Source organism: Schistocerca americana, chromosome 3 (assembly GCF_021461395.2).
Source record: "Schistocerca americana isolate TAMUIC-IGC-003095 chromosome 3, iqSchAmer2.1, whole genome shotgun sequence".
Classification (NCBI taxonomy): Eukaryota; Metazoa; Arthropoda; class Insecta; order Orthoptera; family Acrididae; genus Schistocerca; species Schistocerca americana.
In genome coordinates this window covers 496,765,343-496,785,805 of record NC_060121.1, presented here as the reverse complement: position 1 = coordinate 496,785,805, position 20,463 = coordinate 496,765,343, and the positions used below count along the sequence as shown (strand labels likewise).

The following is a 20,463-nucleotide window of genomic DNA, read 5'->3' as shown; positions in this document are numbered from 1 at the left end:
GTATTGGGATTTGATGCGGTGTGTCTGAAAGTCGTGTCATGAATGAATATCATAATTAGTGTATGAACGCCAGTATACACATTTGTAGCAGAGCTCAATAATGTGGTACCGAAGCCGCAGTGCGTTCTGACTTCATTTTCATGGACGACAGCGCCTACCTCCGTGGTACCGGCTAGTGGAGACAGCAGTGATTGAAAACATAGGGCGAATGGAGCGGCCTTCATTTTCCGCAGACTTGAATCTCCTAGAGACTGCGTGGAATGTGTTGCTCGGATGTTGATATACCGCCGGGTCACTCGATATCTGTAAACTTTTTTGAGAGCGGGATAAACCAAACCGTAAGGCTTTTTGTTTTGTTTCGTTGCTGTTATTAGATTTTGGTAGTCTGTTTATGTCCGTTACTAGAAAATCATACCGTTGTAAAAAAACTGAGTACATTGTCCTAATATTCATATGGTATCTTGACGTACTAGCATCTGCGTTAAAAGAAAGAACATCGGAACAACACTAGGCAAGTCCTGGAATGTCTGCTAATAAAAATGTGTCTACTGGTCTCAAACTCGCATAACTCGCAAAATTAATTATATGAATTGTGGTAATAATGATGTACTCCAGTTACATAGAATATATCCTGGGACAATGTTTGAAGTCAATTCCTCGCACTTACTATTCCTTAACTCATATGTCAACACTTTCTACGATGTCAATAAGTCTCTAATTATCTTTACAAGCACCACAAGTCAATGAATGAGCTTATTACTATCGCGGATGTTTATTATTCGAGTACTGTTCAAAGGAACTATACTTGATGCGATATTTTGCCCTTCACTTCATTTAAAAGGTGTTATCTAAATGACTTCAGCTTGTATAACTTCTGAATACAGTTTCAGTATTTTAACTACCACCTGCCATTGCAAGCAATGTATGGCTTTAATCATACACCCACAAGACGTAATTGCAGAAGTAGTACAGCCTCCCCCTCCCCTTTCCCAGCTCATTTGTCTTGCATATACCATCAGAACAACACAACGCACTATTTTATTCTGAGTTTTACTTTTACTACTGTTTCATGCAATTTATCAGCTATAACTGGGAACTCTGAAATAGGTATCCACTGCTGCGATTTCCGTTTTCTAGTCTTACGTATATCTTTTGCTTAGTGTCATCCTGTCTTTCCCTCTCAGTTTGTTGTCTTCGATTATTTTCATACAGATTTCATAAGATTCTGAATAGCTATATTGTCTCAGAAATTCTAAGCCATTTCTAGTCCTGCTTGCCACAGATACCGCTTGTTGCAGGTGTTTCCATATTTATAGAATTCCTTCAGTGGTGCGAGTGTTGTAAAGAATTATCAATTTCACTAATCATTTATACATCCGTGTTACGGAGATCAAATTACATCACGCTTGTATAACCCGCATGATCTGTGGCTGCAAAAAAGGAAACCGGAGTCAACTCACTCCCCAATTGTTCTAGACAATGGACTCATTATCCTTGATCACTTGATTGTCTGGGTAAATTATTCTAACTTGCGTACTGAAAATAACATTTTTCTGTCTTTTTTTCTTTTCGAAAGAAACACAAAAGATCTTCAAGTAGCGTTGACGAAATGCTGACAGCTACATATTGCAATCAACAGTGTAAAACGTAAAAGATCCTGAACAATTTCCGAAATTCTTATAACTTTGTTGCTTGGTGTGGGTGTCGAGCGAATCTCAGAACCTACTCTGGCATCGCAGACAAATTGCGTGACTTGAGCGAACCGCTCCACCGGTCGTTCTATTGCACTTGATTGCAAAAATCACGCTCCTGCCTAGAAGATTAGGAAAGCATTTGACTTAAGGATATTACCCTCAATTTCTTCGTGTATCCGAACTCTTGATTCCACGTGGAACGCCTTGCGAATCTGTTTGTGCGAATATACACCCACTTCGAAGATGCAGGTTCATCCGACAGGGAGTCCGTGTCTGAGAAACTAAGTGGCCGCCATCAAAAATTCGTCGTGACTAAGTGGCCGCCATCAAAAATTCGTCGTGATAGCATACGACCATTTGACCGGTTTCTCCACCTGTCTCAAGGGGGACGCGACCCTGTAAGGTATACCCATTTGCAGACGGCCATCGTCTTTGGCGCGGACTCGCATGCAGAGTGCCGCCTGGATCGAACCTATAGTGCCGTTCGTAAGACGATGGCGTCCAAGGAAGAGTTGGAGTCAGTCAGCGAAGTGCTAGGAACAACACCTTTACGTCTGAGTATATGTTTACTAAAACTTTTCATACATAGCATCGGCGATTCATCGTCAGCACTATTGTCATCGCCAGATAAACACCGAGAGGCAGGCTCTTCCTGTCGACGAAGGGCGTTACCTCCATCACTGAGCAGCACTACGAGGAGAAGATCGAAACAATGAGTCATCGCCCGGAACCGCTGCTACGATACCGTCGGCTGCCTGGACAACAACATAGGCAACGACTATCTGTCGGACGTTAACCGGATCTTCCCACAACTCTCCTGCTCCACTCACAACACCACTCGTAGCAGTACCATCGTCATCAATGGTCCCAGCATCAGACACAACAACGCGAGCGGCAATATCAGCCACACCACCACCATCAATAGCAGCAGTCTCACCATAGACTGCGCACACAACGAAACCTCCAGATCAACTGTCTCTTCTCCACTTCATCCCACAACCTCTCTTCCACACCTAACCTAAACCTATTACAAATGACAAAATATCTACCAGTTCAAGTGAACGTAAGGGTGAAACCGAAACCACCTAGGCAACCCAGTCAGACCCTCATGACAAGCAGATCGGAATCACCTTTTCTTCTCAAAACCCGCATCTTCCTCCTCCTTTTATAGAGAGCAAATGCGAACCCAAACTCCTCAACCTCATGACACTCCTCATTCACAGTCAAGGATATACACCAACGTTGTCGATCAAGGACTTAATCCTCTACTTTTGAAAACAAAAAATGCAGTCATAATACACCACACAAAACTTATGCCAAAATAACCACAGCCTTCACCCCGACCTCCAAAGTTCACAACAGTGCTTAAAAGGGCTGATGCAGACTACAACTACGAATAAATTGAGAGTGAGCTAAATTCGTTATCTTACATGAATATTCTCAAACAACTACGCATTAGAAACGATAATGGACCTTCTACTTAATAAGAACAATTTCAGAATTTAAAAAAAACGAAAAAAATGGGGCCTTGCTTCACCGCAGGAACGTGCAGAATCACATAGAACGACGCCACAAGCATACCGCTGCCATCGATGCCTTCAGTATAACGACCGCCTGACCAAAAATTGTAAAAACCTGCCCACTTGTCTTCGCTAGAAGCAACATCACATTTACAAACAATGCTCAAAGAAATTCTTGCTTATGTGCAACATCTGCATTAAAATTCATCCATTCTCCTGTCGTGAAAGGAAATTCCAATCAACTCCTGAACTTACTGACACTTGTTCTTCTCCCTCGGTCTTCCACACATCACTGAAGACATCATCTGCCTCATAACCTTCCAAGAAGAATCCACCGTTAAGTCTCTTTCTTATCAGTCGAAACTTGACAGGGTGATAAGCGTATTCATCAGGTTACCCGAGCGGAGTAAAACCAAGTGGGTTGGTAGCGCATTAGCTGATAACCAAGAAATACAATGGACAATGGAACTAATGACAAAAGAAATAAAGATTTCAAATCTTATTAAATACAGATTTTACTATCACAACTGACGCGAATTAACATCTTCCGGGAAACTGCTACCAACATATTTCGTTCGTCTCCAAGAAGTTTGTGACAGATTTGTTCCTCGAGTCCATATAAACGTAAACCAACTAAGGAAACGATACCAGAGTATCCACTTAACAGTCACAAAACCCGAAAAGCCCATAAAGGAAACCTATAATCAGTTTGTGGACGAAGTTTTGAGATCTTACGTAAACATGGAGCCGTTTCTGTACATTATCGACTTGTTGGGTGCGCAAAACAATCCATCCTTATGCGACAGCGTGTCTGCCGGCGAACTAGAAATAACAAAATGTTCATTAAAAGTAATTCCTCCAAAGTGTACGCCATTTTGTAAACCCTTTGATGTATACTTTTACTGTCAGGTGAAGAATTACATTCGCAGATCTCAGAAGTGCCCTACTCTCACCGAACAGCAAACGTGAATCACAAGTAGAAGTGATGCAGTTAAAATATATACCTTGGTCCACAACGAACAGCAGGCTTAGTCTTTCGAGAATATGCTTTTACAATTATTGAACTACATGAAAAAAGATGTAAATTATTTACAAACTACGGCGTCCACACACTTTATTCAACATGTAAACGTCACTCAGATATGCGGATTTAGGTTATGACATGTTCGATATGTCTTCCAACACAGCCGGCCGGAGTGGCCGTGCGGTTCTAGGCGCTACAGTCTGGGGCCGAGCGACCGCTATGGTCGCAGGTTCGAATCGGGCCTCGGGCATGGATGTGTGTGATGTCCTTAGGTTAGTTAGGTTTAATTAGTTCTAAGTTCTAGGTGACTGATGACCTCAGAAGTTAAGTCGCATAGTTCTCAGAGCCATTTGAACCATCTTCCAACACTGGCGATGATGTGGCGCAGACGAATAGCGAAATTCTGCATGACCCGTCGAAGTGTCGGAACATCGATGCCGTCAATGACTTCCCGAATTGCGGTTTTCAGCTCAGCAATTATTTTGGAGTTATTGCGGCACACCTTGTCTTTAATATAGCCCCACATAAAGGGGTCGCATGGTTTAGAATGCGGCGGCCAATCGAGGCCCATGCCAGTGGCCTCTGGATACCCACAGCCACAGTGCGGTCCCCAAAGTGCTCCTCGAGGACATCAAACACTCTCCCTTCGATGGAGTCGAGCTCCGTATTGTATGAACCACATCCTGCCAAAATAACTTGGAATATGGGGATGAAATCATCTTCCTAAACCTTCACGTACCGTTCGGTAGTCACCGCGCCATCAAGGAATATCGCACCCATTATTCCGTGACTGGACATTGCACACCATATAGTAGCCCGTTAAATGCAAATTCTCAGTCCCCCAAATATGTCGTTTTTGCTTATTGACGAACCTATCCAAATGAAAGTGGGCTTCGTCGCTAAAACAAATCATTCAGCGTATAATAATTACCGTCATGCACCGCGATCAACCGTGCAGTTTGAACGTCCGAACGCAAACTGTTCATAAGCAATGACGATTTTATTTCATATATTTCAATAATTGTCACCCTGTATACACATGGTTTACCACGAAATTATCGCGAGATTTTTTTCCTAATGATATTCACACAAATGGATGTGACTGTTGTATACGTGCCTTCGCACGTAGCTTATCCCTCTCCGAATTGCTATGCTTTGAATGTTTTTATGAATGCACTGCTTCACTTGAAGCATAAATGTAAAAAATGTAAGCAAAAATTGAAATTTTAGAATTTTTGAGTGTTAATTTTCAACTGCTGTTAATAATGTAAGATCATATAACTTTTGTGATGAGGCAATATATTTTTAATAGGGTGTGAAATGCTTATTTTACTTTTCAATAATTCAGTTGCATTTTATGATGTCACGTAAGATGTAGATGTGACATGCTTTCGCGACAACAAAAGAAAAGTAAAACATAAGATTGGTTTTGAACTTTCGAAACTGTGCCCTTTGCCACTACGTCACCAAATCACTTGGTTTTACAATGAGCGATTGCACTGATGTAGAGACAAAATCTGACAGTCATTTTCTTGCAGATGGTTGATTGTTGGCACCTATGCCGAAACAGGTGCCCCTTTATTTCCACCTTTTTTCACACTGCCGAGTTTCGACTGCATCAATGAGCGACCCATGGCAGGTTCCCCTTGTCTGTCAACCAAAATATCCACCGATTGGAAAGATACCACTTACAAAGTAAATAACGCTGTCACTCGCACCATTTTCCATCTCAACACACACCTACTCCCAAAATCAAACACGTCTTTTCTTTTTATCACTTCGAAATCTTTGTTAAATCTAACTCTTAACACTGTCATGACAGAAAATTTACTGCATCAAAATACCTATTTTCTCAACTACAATACCATCAGAAATACGAAATACAGGCATTTCCTCTAAACGAAAGCTTCCTGCATCACCGCCATTACATACCCGCCATTACTTAGAATTTACATCTTACTCCGTTTTGATAGTCCTAATGCCAATGATAGAGTCGCTAGCTCAGAAATATCACTTCTAAGTCCCAAACATTCCTAAATGACGCAACTCAGCACGTCATACCACCTTTCCCCCGAATCTCATATTGGCCGTTGGTACTATCCACAGTCTACACGCAATCTAACCATCCTATCGCGAATGACCTCTTAACCCATGTTGACCGAAACTTTAAAAACTACGTAACTTCTTTCGAATATAACCTGTACTGATGACCATCTCCCAAATAACAACGGCGGCATTTGTTAGTTGTTAGTGTCAGCAGCCATGAATTCCAAATTCCTGCCGACGCCAGATCTCACACAAATACCATCTCTGATGCTATTAATGCTTACTGAACCTCTTGAATCAAACCATAATAGAGCTAATCCCATGACATACAGAAAATATACTGGTAACCATACACATTGAAGAGCCAAAGAAAATGGTTTACCTACCTAACATAGTGTAGGGCCCCCGCGAGGACCCAAAAGAGCCGCAACACGACGTGGCATGGACTCGACTAATGTCTGAAGTACGACATGGCAGTGCCAGAGTTATTCTGATTACGACGTACTGCGGCGACCGCAGTCGTCATTCCATTCTACAGCTGATGGCATTCCTTACTCGCAACTGCGATTTCATTTTATGTGTTTCATCACGGCTGTGGTCGCCGCAGTGCATCGTAATCGCAATAACTCTGGCACTGCAATATCTCATTTATCTGCCGATACCGGGCAAGCAGCTTTCAAGTACAATGTCTCACCTCTACGGGAATATACATAATGGATGTACGAGTGCTGGTCGTAGACGCGTGGTTGACGACATACGGCAGTTTGTATCTTGCCGTGAGTCGTGCACGGATAGCCGAATGGTAAGGCTACCGTTCGCGATAAGTGGGAAATCCGGGTTCGAGTCACAGTCCGGCACCAATTTTAATTGTCGTCATTCCGTTCTACAGTTGGTGGCAGTCCTTATTCGCAGTTGCGAAGTCAGTTGAAGTGAATGTCTGAAGTAGTGATGGAGGGAATTGACACCATGAATCCTGCAGGGCTGACCATAAATCCGTAAGAGTATGAGGGGGTGGAGATCACTTCTGAACAGCACGTTGTACGGCATCCAAAATATGCTCAATAATGTTCATGGCTGGGGAGTCTGGGAAGAAGAACAAGTGCTCAAAGCTCTTAAGGTATGCAGTTTAGAGCCCATGTTTACTAGGAATTTTTGTCTATTTCTGTTCCATATAACCATCCCCCAAAAAATTGAACACCCTTTTTAATACCATGTTTACAGTCGACGAATGCAGTTCAGAGCCCATGTTTGCTAGGTATTTTGTCTAGTTCTTTTCCGTGCTCCCATCCCTCAAAACATGGAATACCCTTTTTTTAACACCCTGTGTGTAATCGATGGATTAGCTCATGAATGAGTCTGAGAAGTAGCAGCACTCGTTCCAAACAGAGAACCATTAATTGCAATATGTGCACATTGATTTTCTTTTTTGAATGAAGCTACAGCAATGGATGCAAGGAAGTTTACTACTTTGGATCTATAGGTCTCCTGAAAACCTTGTTGTGTGTACACCTAGTTCGGAGCGATCGGAATGGCTCATGGTTTGCAGCGGTGTCACAGATCATCACCATCATAGGTCACATCATTATTTTCAGGTTCCTTCTCCGAATTAGTATCGTGATCACTAAATACTCGAAATCAGGGTCATTATCAACGTCATCAAAGTTTTCATCTTAGAATTCTGGGGCACCAACGTCCGTGCCGCAGAGAAGTTGTAGCTTAATTCACTCACTCGCCATGGAGGAACGGTAACATTTAACAGAGACATGACACCGAAACGCCATGGTACGTCTGTGAGACCTCCCAAGGCTCAAAAATGAGAAATAAATTGCAACAACAGCGCCAGATTTCTAGCACGTGTTGCTTTCCATTTGATAGGAAGGTACACAGGGGTTTGTGAAATATCAAAAGACAAAAAACGGTAGAGGTCTGAGAGACCACCCATAGCAGTTAAGGGTGGATACAGGAGTAACCGTGCGTGAGAATATCTTCACCGCCGTTTTTGCATTATAACATGGCGGGGGCGAGAGAAAATTACGTAACGTAACGGAACATACTGTACCTTACTATCTGTATGGGAACTCTACACCGGATCCAGTGTAGACCTTGTGGATGACATCGGAAGTTCACTGAGGCTTTTTGCAGATGATGCTGTGATGTATCGAGAGGTTGTAACAATGGAAAATTGTACTGAAATGCAGGAGGATCTGCAGCGAATTGACGCATGGTGCAGGGAATGACAATTCAATCTCAATGTAGACAAGTGTAATGTGCTGCGAATACATAGAAAGATAGATCCCTTATCATTTAGCTACAATATAGCAGGTCAGCAACTGGAAGCAGTTAATTCCATAAATTATCTGGGGGTACGCATTAGGAGTGATTTAAAATGGAATGATCATATAAAGTTGATCGTCGGTAAAGCAGATGCAAGACTGAGATTCATTGAAAGAATCCTAAGGAAATGCAATCCGAAAACAAAGGAAGTAGGTTACAGTACGCTTGTTCGCCCACTGCTTGAATACTGCTCAACAGTGTGGGATCCGTCCAGGTAGGGTTGATAGAAGAGATAGAGAAAATCCAACGGAGAGCAGCGCGCTTCGTTACAGGATCATTTAGTAATCGCGAAAGCGTTACGGAGATGATAAACTCGAGAGAAAGTTTCGAGAACATACCTTCACGGAAGAGTCAAGCAGTATATTGCTCCCTCCTGCGTATATCTCGTGAAGAGACCATGAGGATAAAATCAGAAAGATTAGAGCCCACACAAAAGCATACCGACAATCCTTCTTTCCATGAACAATACGAGACTGGAATAGAAGAGAGAACCGATAGAGGTACTCAAGGTACCCTCCGCCACACACCGTCAGGTGGCTTGCGGAGTATGGATGTAGATGTAGATGTAGATCTGACCACGCTGTTGAGGCTTTATAACTAATATGCGCAGGCAGAATTAAAAATCATCTAGACGTTTTTCTGTCATGTACGTCGTACGGTACACGAGAATCTATGGTGAGATAATGTATTGTTCACAGATGACGAGAGCTAGAGAAAGAATAGGTGAAGAAACAATTAGTTTATCTTACCAGAGAAAGAGATAGGTTAGCGAACACGTGATAAACGCATGGAATCATAGAGAACTGATGAGGAGCGAACAGTTTCTTATAAAAGTGAGCAGATAATGCAATTTAAAAATGCAAGGAAACTGTCGTTAGTGTTACGTGACAGTTTTCCGTTATCCAGATCACATCTACGTTAGGTGTGAAACTAACATATGCCGGAATTGAAAGATAAAGCATTCACTAAGTTAATATTAAAATTTTACCCAATTTTTTTTTTCTCTACCTTCTCAGTACTGAACAAGAAAACTAAGACCTATTGTCGACCAGAGTGGTGAGTCTCATATTCACAACTGATTGCGATGTTTGTGTGAACCTCACTCCATTCGAAGGCCGTAGAATGATTGCGTTAACGTTTCCACGTAATTTAACACAAGAAAAAGACGAGTAATCGGTTCGAAAGAGCGAGATCGGATAGCTATTAAAGCAGTTTACTGGGTGCGATATCCATCTGCAGATGCACAGGAGATAAGTACTTATAATGAGAATCGAGTAATTTTTATTCGTAGCAAATGAAAACCGTGAGAAACGTTTTCCATTATCATATATTCAAAAATCAGTCGCAGGGTCATCTTCGACGCAGTTATACCTTATAGATTTTATTATATTTCGATTTAATCATCACTATAAGACGAGAGCTCTAAATTACAAGAGTAAAATTATAAAATTGTGATACCACCGAAAGTGATTCGACTTCACCCAGTTTTGACTCGCTTCCAAGCAAAAGATATACACTACTGGCCATTAAAATTGCTACACCAAGAAGAAATGCAGATGATAAACGGGTATTCACTGGACAAAAATATTATACTACAACTGACATGTAATTACATTTTCACGCAATTTGTGTGCATAGATCCTGAGAAATCAGTACCCAGAACAACCACCTCTGGCCGTAATAACGGCCTTGATACGCCTGGGCATTGAGTCAAACAGAGCTTGGTTGGCGTGTACGGGTACAGCTGCCCATGCAGCTTCAACACCATATCACAGTTCATCAAGAGTAGTGACTGGCATATAGTGACAAGGCAGTTGCTAGGCCACCATTGACCAGACGTTTTCAATTGGTGAGAGATCAGGAGAATGTGCTGGCCAGGGCAGCAGTCGAACATTTTCTGTATCCACAAAGGCCCGTACAGGACCTGCAACATGCGGTCGTGGATTATCCTGCTTACATGTAGGGTTTCGCAGGGATCGAAAGAAGGGTAGAGCCACGGGTCGTAAACACATCTGAAATGTAACGTCCACTGTTCAAAGTGCCGTCAATACGAGCAAGAGGTGACCGAGACGTGTTACCAATGGCACCATATACCATCACGCCGGGTGATACGCCAGTATGGCGATGACGAATAAACGCTTCCAATGTGCGTTCACCGCGATGTCGCCAAACACGGATGCGACCGTCATGATGCTGTAAACAGAACCTGGATTCATCCGAAAAAATGACGTTTTGCCATTCGTGCACCCAGGTTCGTCGTTGAGTACACCATCGCAAGCGCTCCTGTCTGTGATGCAGCGTCAAGGGTAACCGCAGCCACGGTCTCCGAGCTCATAGTCCATGCTGCTGCAAACGTCGTCGAACTGTTCGTGCAGATGGTTGTTGCCTTGCAAATGTTCCCATCTGTTGACTCAGGCATCGAGAAGTGGCTGCATGATCCGTTACAGCCATGCGGATAAGATGCCTGTCATCTCGACTGCTAGTAATACGGACCGAGCGAGGTGGCGCAGTGGTTAGCACACTGGACTCGCATTCGGGAGGACGACGGTTCAATCCCGTCTCCGGCCATCCTGATTTAGGTTTTCCGTGATTTCCCTAAATCGTTTCAGGCAAATGTCGGGATGGTTCCTTTGAAAGGGCACGGCCGATTTCCTTCCCAATCCTTCCCTAACCCGAGCTTGCGCTCCGTCTCTAATGACCTCGTTGTCGACGGGACGTTAAACACTCACCACCACCGCTAGTAATACGAGGCCGTTGGGATCCAGCACGGCGTTCAGTATTACCCTTCTGAACCCACCGATTCCATATTCTGCTACAGTCATTGGATCTCGACTAACGCGAGCAGCAATGTCGCGATACGATAAACCGCAATCGCGATAGGCTACAATCCGACCTTTATCAAAGTCGGAAACGTGATGGTACGCATTTCGGCTTCTTACATGAGGCATCACAACAACGTTCCACCAGGCAACGTCGGTGAACTGCTGTTTGTGTATGAGAAATCGGTTGGAAACTTTCCTCATGTCAGTACGTTGTAGGTGTCGCCACCGGCGTCAACCTTGTGTGAATGCTCTGAAAAGCTAATCATTTGCGTATCACAGCATCTTCTTCCTGTCGGTTACATTTCGCGTCTGTAGCACGTCATCTTCGTGGTGTAACAATTTTAATGGCCAGTAGTGTACATCAAAGCGGATGAAACGGAGACAGCTACAGCGCAGCGAGAAGCGCCCCTCTTTCGCTTTGATAGAGGCGACTGCGCGATACAGAAACAACGTTAGGGAGCCATCTCCAACCGAGTTCACTCAACAGCCGCACACTGGTCAAGTAGATTGTCAGAGCTGGGTCTAAGATAAGCACATCTACCTTGATGGCGTCCCAGATGCGCTCCACAGCACTGAGGACAAGTAACGAGGTAGTCAAACACCTTCATTTCCGTGTAATGTTACTCAAATCATGATGACACAATTTTAGGGAGATTTTGCTTAAGTGCGGATCCACAGCCTCTTAGTATTTAATAAAAGAATACATTGTCCGTTGTAGGCTGTATTGCGCTTTAGCTAATTTCGGCGGTGAGCTATTATCAATCAGCTGAAATAATCCAGAGTGGAAGATCGTCACATGTCTGCAAAGATCGTCATATATAAATAGAGCATTCAATAACTCACATTAACTAACCAGATTTGCAGTGAAGACGTGTAACGCCCTTCCACACTGGTTTATTTCAGGTGCTTGATAATGGCTCACGGCCGCACGACGTTAATAAAGCACAATACGGCGTACAAAGGACAAAGTATTCTTTTATTAAACAAGTTTATGGTGATGAGTGTTGCTAAATGTAGAAACTGCCTTCTCGTGTGGTGGAAAAATAAATTGCGAGTCACAAACTACGTCACGGAATGGGACAGAACGGTACGTCAAATATTCCACATTGGATTTCAAATGGCACAGTCACTAGGCCGTTATGGAAACGGGACGAACGCAACTTAACTGCTAAGAAATTTCTGGCGTTGTCTTTGGAGGGGGAACAGTGTCACCGTCTGCTAACATTTGACGACAACCTATTCAGATCGTAGTGGATTTTGTGCTATCGTGTCTTCCCCTCGATGGCCGACATGAGACGTATGGCGGACTATGGAGATTGTGACCGCTCTACGAGTCTCGTCATTTGACGGACCAATCAAAGCGTGCCCAAGCCAATCAAAATTTCAATTAATTTCTCCTTTTATTTGTTCATATTCTAACGATGTGTTTTGAACGAAATAGTAACATATAAAAACAATTATCATTTCAGGTCATATTACGCTTAACTTGTCTTCCGTTTCTCGACTCTCTACTGAAAATAAATCATTATAGGTAGACAGCCCTGCAGGATTCAACACGCAGAAGTGTCGCAACATGACGTGGCATGGACTCGACTAATGTCTGAAGTACTGCTGGAGGGATTTGACACCTTGAATCCTGCAGGGCTTTCCATAAATCCGTAAGAGTGAGAAATGGTGGAAATCTCTTCTGAATAGCACGTTGCGAGGTATCTCAGATATGTTCGATATGTTCATATCAGGGTAGTTTGGTGGCCAACGGAAGTGTTTAAACTCAGAATAATAGTCCTGGAGCCACTCTGTAGCAATTCTGGACGTGTGGGCTGTCGCATTGTCCTGGTGCAATTGCCCAAGTCCATCGGAATGCACAATGGACATGAATGGATGCAGATGATCAGACAGGATGCTTACGTATGTGTAACCTGTCAGGGTCACATCTAGAGATATGAAGGGTCCATACCACTCCAATTGCACACGTCCCACACCAATATAGAGCTGCCACCAGCTTGAAGAGTCCCCTGCTGAGATGCAGGGCCCATGGACTCATGAAATTGTCTTCATACCCGTACATGTCCACCCGCTCGGTGCAATTTCAAATGAGGCTCGTCCGACAAGGCAACATGTTTCCAGTCATCAACGGTCCAATGTCGGTGTTGACGGGCCCAGTAGAGGCGTAAAGTTTTGTGTAGCGCAGTCATCAAGGGTACACGATTGGGCCTTCGGCTCCGAAGGCCCTTATCGAAGATTTTTCGTTGAATGGTTCGCACGCTGGCACTTGTTGATGGCCCAACATTGAAATCTTCAGCAATTTTCGAAAGGTTTGCACTTCTGTCACGTTGAACGATCTTCTTCAGTCGTCGTTGGTCCAGTTTTTCCAGCGATGTCGGAGGTCTTATGTTTTACCGGATTCCTGATGTTCACTGTACGCTCGTGAAATGGTCGTACGGGAAAATCCCCACTTCATCGCTACCTCGGAGATGCTGTATCCCATCGCTCTTGCACCGACTATAACACCACGTAGAGAACTCACTTAAACTTTGATAACCTGCACATCACAGGACCAATAAACAATCTAACACCAGCGCCAGACACTTGTCTTACATAGGCATTGCCGACAGCAGCGCCGTATTCTGCCTGTTTACATATCCTTGTATTTGAATACGCATGCCTATACCAGTTTCTTTGCTCCTTTAGTGTATATGCAGAAGAAATAGTGACTTAGCTACCCATGACATAGTACAAAAAATAATTTTTCACTTTTCAGCAAGTTGGGTGTTCCCTTTTCAGAACGCGTATGTAACAACATGTTACATAAAATTAATTCTGCGCCCCATGAAAAAGGTAGTAATATGCAAAATAAGTTAAAAATGTAACAATCAACCGAAAAATGTACTTCTAACTGTCGAAGACCAGGAAAAAAGAGAGTTATGGGTTCTATGTACCTCACTTCGTCGCATCTATTCTAGTGTCGTACGTCCGTTCGCTGACGCACATTTTTCCGAGTACAGCAGAGCTCCCTAGCGTGGACGATTCCATAACCTGCAAGGGTACGCCGTGAGGCAGCCGCAGGGGGTTAACTCTTCATCCATTCTTTACATTGTTTTCGTGACACATTGACAAGATAGCATAATGATTTGAATATTTTTCCTACCACTGTTCTTCCACAAAAGAGGCCAATTACAGAAAGTTACCAGTGATTTAGTTTTACAGCTAATGACCGAAGTGGACGCAAGGATTTAGGTCACTTGTCGCGGGACTCGGGCGCTGACGCAGGTGTCCAGTGGACGCTGGCTCAAGACTCCGACTCTGGAGGCTAGTTCCGGTGAGAGCTGTTCAGCTTGCATGAAACCGAAGAGTATGGAGTTCGATAAAACATCGCTTGATTTTAATCCATCAGTGCCCAGAATTATTAAGTTCGGTTTTTCTGCTCAAAAATAGTTGTAGGTTATTGATTTGCAACAGGTTTTCATGAAAAACAAAATTTCAGTTTCATTTTCGCCGGCCGAAGTGGCCGCGTGGTTCTGGCGCTGCAGTCTGGAACCGCGAGACCGCTACGGTCGCAGTTTCGAATCCTGCCTCGGGCATGGAGGTGTGTGATGTCCTTAGGTTAGTTAGGTTTAACTAGTTCTAAGTTCTAGGGGACTAATGACCTCAGCAGTTGAGTCCCATAGTGCTCAGAGCCATTTGAGCCATTTTTGAAGTTTCATTTTCACTTACACAGTCACGAAGGTTGATGGCAACTGAAGTTGCCAATGGGCACTTTAGGTAGCAAATGAAACATATTTCTAGAATTATCACAATATTTTTATTCGAACTGTTTTTGTTACACATTCTTACTTTTATATTTTAAAAAATATATTTAAATAGTCAAAACAGCTTTGAATCATTAGAAAAATTCTCTTCTGAATCTTAGTTGAGAGGTATTCCAAAATCTATGAGACCTCTGAAAACAATGTGCGTAAAGTGGTACCTTGCATTTCACACATTGTTACACAACTCCACTGTTGCATACTTGGCATCAGCGATACTTAAATTGTCCTTTGGCGATGAAATGATCTTTTATGTCCTGCCTTACATCGTCTAATGAAAGAAATCGTGATGATGGACCAGGTTTTGCTCTTAGAGTTCCACGGGTTTTCAAAATTTGAAGAACAACTTGCCTTCGAAACTGAAGCTACGGCAGATCATTTCCCAACTTCCAATATAACAACAATCCTTGTACGCAACATACGTCAATAATCCATAAAAACAGAGAACACCACTATTTTTAATCCTCATTTTTGTCCTGTATAGACCTGTGAATTCATCAGACTATATTGTTTCACAGCATCAGGCATCTTTATGGTTACTCTCTTTCTTTCCGTTCTACCAAATCTTCCCACAGTTCGTACGGGTTGCTCCCATAGCAATTTACTCCAAATTTCCAAATTTCCGATTTGAGCCCTTCTGACCGACCTATTCTTCTGTTACTGCTTCTGTACAGACCACACAATATTTCCCGCCTCCTTTTACACTGGCGGGCGCGCTTCCCGTAACATCTAGTGGTCAGTTACGTATTACACAGGGGCGTAGGGATACTTTCTCTCTGGTTTCGTCTCTTGAGGAATAGTGGACTGCCGCTCCTCCACAGACATTCAGACACGTCATTGAAAGTATTCCCAGCAGAGTTCAAACAGTCGTAAAGTCTAACGATAGACACACGCCGGACGGTGTGTCCGAGCGCTTCTAGGCGCTTCAGTCTGGAACCGCGCGACCGCTACGGTCGCAGGTTCGAATCCTGCCTCGGGCATGGATGTGTGTGATGTCCTTAGGTTAGTTAGGTTTAAGTAGTTCTAAGTTCTAAGGGATTGATGACCTCAGATGTTAAGTCCCATAGTGCTCAGAGCCATTTGAACCCTTTGATAGACACACGTCACATTTTCGTGCACTAACAGGTGGCCGAATACATATGATTAGATATTGCACACATGAAAGCTATGTATCCAGTGGATCTGCTTCTTGATCACGATACCTTTCACTGAGATCTACGCTTTTCCTTGTCATCCTTGACATGCTGTGAATAGTTCGATAATGATCTGCACTTGCTGGAGTGCATCCGTAACTGCTACTTTCTTGAGTGTTTGTAATACTTCCAGGGCTTAACCGTCTTTTGAAATAGTGTGAAATTATTCTTCTGTCAACATAATGTGCTCTTTAAATCTTGTGTTGAAATTATTTCCCGTCTAATCCATGTACAATTTTTAGCATCCGTGACAACTGACTGCAGATCCCACTATGTGATGCTGTGTAGTCTGCGTAGCACATAAGCATACTGAGTGTATGCTCAGCACGGAAGCTGACACTTACTTTCACTTTCGTTTTTTTTTAAAGACCTTCGTGATTGTGTCCGAGAATATACGGCATCGAGCCCTATTTAGCTTTCCCCGCCACTTCATCATCTCTGGTCACCTAATTTCCGTTTCGATCAGCGCTCTACTTTTCTTGATCTGGTAACGTGCTGTCACAAGTGGATTGAAACCGTTATTTGGGGCTACCTGTTGCAAAATTCCCAATTGTTGATCTACCTCAGGGGATTGTAATGGCCTGGTTTTCAAAAAATGGTTCAAATGGCTCTGAGCACTATGGGACTTAACTTCTGAGGTCATCAGTCCCCTAGAACTTAGAACTACTTAAACCTAACTAACCGAAGGACATCACACACATCCATGCCCGAGGCAGGATTCGAAGCTGCGTCCGTAGCGGTCGCGCAGTTTCAGACTGTAGCGCCCAGAACTGATAGGTCACCCCGATCGGCGGTCTGGTTTTCACCCATTGCAGCATAGAAAATACGCCGTTTTATACATGTTTCGGTGACCCGACTTGTTATGAAATTTAAGATCCACTGTAGTATCTTTAAGATAAATCTTAAACTTATGCTGTTGCCTAACATTTGTGATTTTACGTCTTGGCAACTTATACTTTAATGCATCAGTCTGCACAGTGAATTTCATTCCAAAATGTAAGCTATTAACTTGGGCATTCATGGCGGCAATATCTTTTTGAGTTCTATCCAATAGCACCATCGCGCCATCTATGTTGCGCCGGTAAGATACCATCTTATCACGTATCTGATAGTATTAAGAAAAAAAACTCTCTTTGCAAGTTGTTTATGAATGTATCCGGCAATGTTCCTGCTCTCCATAGCAATCCTATCTGGTTTACAATATGTTTTGTCATTGTTCAAAAATATATCGGCTCAACCACTTGTTTATAGTGTAAAACACTAAGATCGACGCGTTTCGGAAGTCAAGCTACCATCATCAGAATAATAAAAAGTAAAAGAACCTGTTAAAACTCGCTAAAATGGGACATGTACGAGGCACAATAAAATTGACAATAAAATTAAAACATCGTGGCTACTTCCCTTGTGGCAGCCGTGTCTTCCAAGGTGCATCTCCACATAGTCGTCATAATATAAAAAACTCTAAAATTGTGTTGCCTATGGTGGTCAACATCTAACCACATGGCTCTCTCCTCTATCGTCGTAAACCATGTGGCTAGATGTTGAACACCATAGGCGACACAATTTTAGAGTTTTTCATATTTTGACGACTATGTGGAGATGCACCTTGGAAGACACGGCTGCCACAAGGGAAGTAACCACGATGTTTTAATTTTACTATAAATTTTATTGTGTCTGGTACATGTCCCATTTTAGCGAGTTTTAACAGGTTCTTTTACTTTTTATTATTCTGATGATGGAAGCTTGACTTCCGAAACGCATCGATCTTCGTGTTTTACACTATAAACAAGTGGTTGAGCCGATATATTTTTTAACAATGACATTCAAAACCACGACCTCTCATCGAGTATGGATAAAATCAATGTTTTGTCATATTTGAAGAAATGATTTGACAAGTTGAGTTCATGCATTTCCATCGGGTCATAAATCTTACTGTATTTTATTATTTAAATGTAAATGTTTGCTTTAATAGAATCTCAATATATTTCTGCTGGAAGGAAGCAAACAGTGAACGCTTTTGCGTGACTGTACACTCTGAGAAACGTGTGACGTGACTACTCATCTGAAAAGGCTAACAGTCCGTTGTACGACAGAAACCATTTAGTGATTTAGAGCGAAGGACTGTTGTGGTGGAGCATATTAGATGGCAAGGAACGATGACAAGGGTTTGCAGTTCGTGATATGACTAATGCGGGGAGTATTATTCAGGACAGGCACAATGTAGCGTCTCTATTAAGGCCTGCTTTCATAATTCTATTGTGAATCGCGGCCGCTAGAGGACGCGCAGACAATGAGGATACCTGGAGGATGATGAATGTGTTTCGGCGCGGACGCGGACCTTGGGAGCGCAGCAGAACCGCTGCTCCGCCGGCGCGCTTCCTCCTCCCACCGCGGCCAGCTGAGCGCCGATAAGCCGGCCGCGCTGCATAAATCACGGGACGGACTGCGAGCGCTGAGCGCCGAGCGGCCGTAGCTCACGGGGCCCGGCCGATCGCTAACAGAGCGCGAGAGGCCGCCGGCCAGCGTGGCGCACCGCGCATGCGCCCGCGCACGCGCTGTCAGCCCTCCACCCACGGCTGATCGCTGTTGCTCCCCGCTAACAACGCGGCCACCTTCTTCCGATAAGGGCAGCCCGCCCCTGTGTTTACAAACCCTGCACGCACGTCTATCTGTGACAGTATCGCCATTGCTGTTTGTCAGAACTGTTCTCTAAACATTTGCCCTGACTCTCTTCCACGCTCCAATTCCACTAGATAGACAAGATACCTGCGCGGTGCGAAATGTAGCAATCGACCCTGAACAGTAAGAAGTGGGAGGTTCTTAGCGTGAGCGCTAACAATTTTGGTCACACGATAAATCACAGAAATTAAAAAGGTTCTCCATTCATCTCAGTATCTAGGTAGTGCAATTACGAACAACTTAAATTGGATCCAGTATTGATGGTGTTCGGAAATTCCCATTACAAACATCTAGGACTCTTAGAAGGGAGTGAGTGAGTGCATAATATACTGAACAGGAATCCATGTCCAGAAACATACCGCTTCCGTGCTACAGCTGTTTGACAGCATATTTGCTAGGTGTGTTTGCAGCAGGGTAGACATGATGGGGAATACTTACGTTGGATTTCCTGATGTCATTTCATGTCCATCCTACCTCTCTCCTGGCAACAGCGTTGCCACAGTGGATACACCAGTTCCCGTCAGATCACCGAAGTTAGGCTCTGCCGGGCGTGGCCAGCACTTGGATGGGTGACCATTCGGGCTGTCATGCGCTGTTGCCATTTTTCGGGGTGCAATCAGCCTCCTGATGCCAGTTGAGGAGCTGCTCGACCGAACAGTAGCAGCTCCGGTCAATCAAACCATCACAACAATTGAGAGAGCATTCTCAGTTGAGGATCACACGGCGGTCAGGTGGTCCAGATGGGCCACTTGTGACCTGACGACGGTGTGCTACCTCTCACCTAGTTCGAGCCTCATTCACGAGTCTGTGAATGTTAGAGGTGGATAGGGTGTCGGAGATGGTATGGATGTAAGTTTTGGTCATCCACAACATGTCAGATGGTGCTGAGAGCAACATCCATTCCACATGCAATTGCTCATGTACTCTTTGATGGGTTCTCTCCTACGTGATGCGGTACAGCCTATGCTACACTACTGGCCTTTAAAATTGCTACACCAAGAAGAAATGCAGATGATAAACGGGTATTCATTGGACAAATATATTATACTAGTACTGACATGTGATTACATTTTCACCCAATTTGGGTGCATAGATCCTAAGGAATCAGTACCCAGAACAACCACCTCTGGTCGTAATAACGGCCTTGATACGCCTGGGGATTGAGTCAAACAGAGCTTGGATGGACTGTACAGGTCCAGCTGCCCATGCAGCTTCAACACGATACCACAATTCATCAAGAGTAGTGCCTGGCGTATTGTGACGAGCCAGTCGCTCGGCCACCATTCACCAGACGTTTACAGTTGGTGAGAGATCCGGAAAATGTGCTGGCCAGGGCAGCAGTCGA

General features: G+C 43.7%; 1 pseudogene; it reads left to right on the top strand.

Annotated features, from left to right (window-relative positions):
* Positions 1–19,601: 19,601 nt before the first annotated feature.
* On the top strand, positions 19,602–19,719 carry LOC124607780 (annotated as a pseudogene).
* The last annotated feature ends 744 nt before the right edge of the window (positions 19,720–20,463 follow it).